Here is a 4,863-nt window from a genome sequence, read left to right as displayed (position 1 = left end):
TTTCAGTGTGCTCAGGACCCACCGATGCACCGTTTAACAAACAGGTGAATGCTTTTTTCATAGTTTAACTCTTAAATTGACAAGGTGGTCAAATCCTTCAATCTGTTCTAATTAGCATCTGCTTATTCTACCAAGTCCACTTAATTGCCACAGTACCCATGTTTCTCATACTGAATGTGCAATACAGTAAGAAAAAAAAAGAAAGTTTCCATGTGGATCACCTGCCCTGGATAAGAAACTGATAGATAAGTTTTTGGTGTGTCTCAAAGATAATCAAGATTTTAAAAAAAGATAATCAAGATTATAATTTCTTAGTAGTAATAATTCCCAAGAATCTCATTCGAATTCCATATATCATGTTTAATAAATCACCCAATATAATGTAGTTTTTTCCCTCTTTCAGAAAACTGGAAGGCACTTCATGCGGGATAAACATCAGGTTTATTTTCAGCATTAGAAGATGATGTATCCATTTAAAAATATTATGAAGTGCACAAGTGAAAATAAACATTATGCTCAAATTCGGTGTAAAGCAGCGATTGAATAAATATCTAAAGTCATTTAGTGTGACATAATCTCTCCCCAAATGAGAGACAATGCAATTAGGCTTTCTTTACCTCCAAAGTCTTACTCTTAAACTTTATAGTAAATCCTCTCTGGCAACAGGATTTGACTATGTTGTATGTCTCTTTAGCGCCACCTCCTGAGCGATGATCTCATTTCCTAAATCTGTTTCAAGCCAACTGCTATAAACAACCAAATCACAGTAACAAAAGAATGACAATAGGATGGCTTCTCCAGGCTTTTATTTTCATTCATGCTATCTAAGCTTAGATGCAATAATCAGAGCAGTGAATATCAGATCAGAAAAGTGATCACTTTTTAATTTTACCCGTGTAAATATTCAATTGGATTAAAAAGGCTTTACTTTGAAAAAAAGATATTGTAAAGCCATACCTGCACTAGTCATTTCATAGGTTAATAACAAAAATTATATAAAATGCTTGATATAAACATTGTACACAGTTGGACCCGTAATACAAATGTATTTTAAGTTTTAATTTAAAAAAAATTTTTAAAATGCCACAGTTGAGTTTATGATCCAAGGCGGCTGGTACTTTTAGGTTCAATTGACTTTAGCATTTTGAAAGGCTGAAATATGTAATTTTACTTGAAACAAATTTTCTACATTAGATGGTTTGGAAACTCTTTTACATTTTCTTCTCATTGCTATAAAGCTGGAGTGGTTATTTTTATACCCTAAAGTCATATTTATTCTTCAGTTCTGAATATAGATTGAATCATGCACACTGAATGTGGCATATGAAGGCTTTATTAACAAATATAGTGTCAGTGACTCGAAATTCTGATTTTGCTGAAACTACTGAAAGAGTCATAAAGCATGTGAGGTATTTATGCAGTGAAATAGTGACTTTACTGACATTTGACTGTTCATGGGATTATAAAACAAATATTCTTAGAAATAGAAAAATTGTCTGTATAAGAAGTTTCTCTCAAAAATATTTACTATCTTTCCATAAAGACAGACCTTTGCCAAAATAACAAAATAATAATAAATTAAAAACCTATATAAAATTGTTTGTAATAAAATAAAAATGAAACTGATTGGCTACATTAAATTTTTATATATTCATTGCATTCATTTTTCATTATATGCATAATGCAGGTAAAACAGTGAGTTTTGGGAAATCCAGCAATGCTCACATTGTATATTTTCTTATGTACAGTATTCAAGTATAACAAGTAGCCTAACCAAATTTGGAAACATCTAAATATTTGTTAACACTGAAATGATTATCAGAAATTTTAAAGAGAACTACCTCAAAGGTTTCCTTTTCACAGGTAGACTTTGAATCATATAAAAACTAACATAGGTAAACTATTGAAGTCAATCCCACCCTGCATGTGCAAACATGCTATTGTGTAGTAGAAATCATGCATTCATACAATTCCCCATGTCCCCATGTCCATCCTCATTTCCCTCCTTATCCCCCACAGCTTTCTCAGCATGAAAAGCCGAATTATGAAAGATGAAAAGATTCGCTCAAAGTCAGCATCGACAGTTGCAAAGTATTCTGTAGAGGTTGAAAGACTGCTATGAATTTGGCCCACAGAATATAACTTGCAATGAAATTGCCAGAGAAGAAAAAAACTTGAATGAGCTTAGGTTTAAAAAGAAATGTCCTTAAGATATTCCTTGCTTGTGGATAGGAGGAACCAACACTGAAAATGGCCATATTCCCAAAACTGTTATACAGATTTAATGCAATCCCTATGAATATACCATTAGCAAACATCACAGATCTAGAGAAAACATTCCTAAAATTTGATTGGAGCCAGAAGAGACCTAGAATAGCAAAAGCAATCCTGGCAACAAATGCAAAGCAGGAGGCATCATAATCACTAACTTGAAATTATACTACAAAGCTACTGTGATAAAATCAGCATGGCACTGGTTAAAAAAAAAAACACAGACCTGAGGATCAACGGAACAGATTAGAAAATGCAGACACAACTAAAAACACACTCAGCCACCTTCTTTTTAACAAACAGGACAAATATGTTCACTGAAAGAAAGATGGCCTCTTTAATAAACGGTGCTGGAAAAACTGGCTTTCCACATGCTGAAGACTAAAAGTAGAGCCATGTCTATCACCATGCCCTAAGTTAAAGTCAGAATGGACCAGACATCTAAATATCAAAGCAGAAACGCTAAATCTACTGGAAGGGAAAGTAGGTAGAAATTTTGAAGACATAGGGTTAGTCAGAGAGTTCATAAATAAAAGCCAAAGTGCACTAGAAATACTTCAAAGAATCAACAACTGGGATCCCATATTATTAAACAGTTTTTGCTCATCAAAAGAAATCACAAACAGAGTGAAAAGAAAACCCATGAACTGGGAAAAAATTTTGGCTAACTGTACCTTAAAGGACTTCTATCTAGAATGTATAGTTAAAAAATTCAGAGCCCCCAAATTCAAAGACCATTCCAAACATAGGCATCTGAGATGAATACAAACTTCTCAGATGAATACAAATGGCAAATAAATATATGAAAAACTGTTCAACATCATTGGTCATTCAAAAAATGCAAACTAAAACAACACTGAGATCCCATCTCACCCCAGAAAGAATGGCTATCATCAGAAACTCAACCATTAACAAATGTTGGTGGGGCTGTGGGCGAAAAGGAACATTTCTCCACTCGTGGTGAGAATGTAGACTGGTACAACCACTGTGGAAATCAGCCTGGGGATTCCTCAGTAAACTAGGATTAGAGGTCCCATTCAATCCAGCTATTCCCCTTCTGGGTTTTTTCCAGAAGAACTGAAAACATACCACAATGACATATGTTCTCCCATATTTATAGCAGCACAATTTGTAATAGCTAAATTTTGGAAACAACCCAAATGCCCGTCAACTAAGGAATGATTTTAAAAGATGTGGTATTTTTATACAGTGTAGTACTGCTTAGCTATAAAGGAAGATAAACTCAAAGCTTTTATAGGTAAATGGATGTAACTAGAGACCATACTCATAAGTGCAACAAATCAGATTCAAATCTCCCTAGTGTAGGAAAATGAAAATGTAAATAAGATCCAAAAGACACAATAGATATTGTGAAAGGAAAGGAAATGCTCAAAAGGAAAGAACAGCTGGGATAGGGGAAAGGAAAAAAGAAGGAAGTGCAAAAATAAAATATGTATATATACACAAGATAGCCAAGATAATTGTACTACTAATTTCTATTAGTTCATTGAAAGGAAAAGTTAGTGCTTATATTGTCTGATCAATTTTGCATGCCTAATTGATAAACCATACTTCCCTGGATCCCAGTTCAGTACAAGAATAAATTATTCTTAAAATAAGTTTATTAGGTAGTCAGACCCAGATAGTAGAAAAATGCTACAAAAAAATGGCTTTTGCCCCAGATAGCTCACTTGAGATGATAGTAAGAATTACCTCCTCAGTATTTTATAGCTGGACAAGGAGGAAGCCAAGGAGAGAAAACAGAGACTGAGAAAATGCAGCTGCCTTTGCTGCAGCACTAAGAGAAACAGACCCTAAGTCTTATTCTTGGGGCCCCAAGAAGAATTTAATGACTACATTCATCTGCTACGGCTGTCAAAAGCCAGGATACCTCAAGAGGGACTGACCTAAGAAGGCCCCAGGGCCATACCCTGACTGTAAAGGTGAACTCTAGAGGTCGGACTGCCCTCTGAAGCAAAGGCCCCAGAGCTCATACCATTCCTACCAGGTGGTCTAACAGGAATGAAGGGGCCCAGGGCATACTCTGCCTTCTCCCTTTGGCCAGACCATCATCTCCATGGAGGAGCCCCTTGTAATCATGACTATAGAGGAAAAAGTAAACAGCCTATTGCTGGACACTGGTGCTAGTCTCTCGGTCCTTCTTTTCAATCCTGGCCTTCCTTCCAGCCGTCACATCTCAGCGAAAGGAGTCACTGGTGAGGAGGTAATTTGCTATTTTTCACAACCCCTAGGCTACAACTACTTGTTAGATCTTTCTTGTATGTCTCTGTCTTCCTGAGAAACCACTTTGAAGATACAAACACATACTACAGCAGCCAGTGATAATTTCCTACCAATCTGTCCATAACTCTGTAATGTTTGTATTGTTCCTATGCTATTTCATAAATGGATGTATGTTTATTACTATGTGTTTCCAACAACAACCATTGAGAATAGTCAATGATGATTTAATTGATCACTCATGTATAGATCTATTTGTTTTCTCTAGAAACCGCTTTGAAGATACCGAAGTATAGTATAACAACCATTGATAATTTCCTACCACTTTTGTCTGTAACTCACTATTATTTG

The sequence above is a fragment of the Chinchilla lanigera genome, unplaced genomic scaffold (genome assembly GCF_000276665.1).
Source record: "Chinchilla lanigera isolate Chin_1 unplaced genomic scaffold, ChiLan1.0 scaffold00035, whole genome shotgun sequence".
NCBI classification, from domain to species: domain Eukaryota; kingdom Metazoa; phylum Chordata; class Mammalia; order Rodentia; family Chinchillidae; genus Chinchilla; species Chinchilla lanigera.
The sequence above is the reverse complement of the archived record's forward strand: the minus strand, read 5'-3'. Positions refer to the sequence as shown.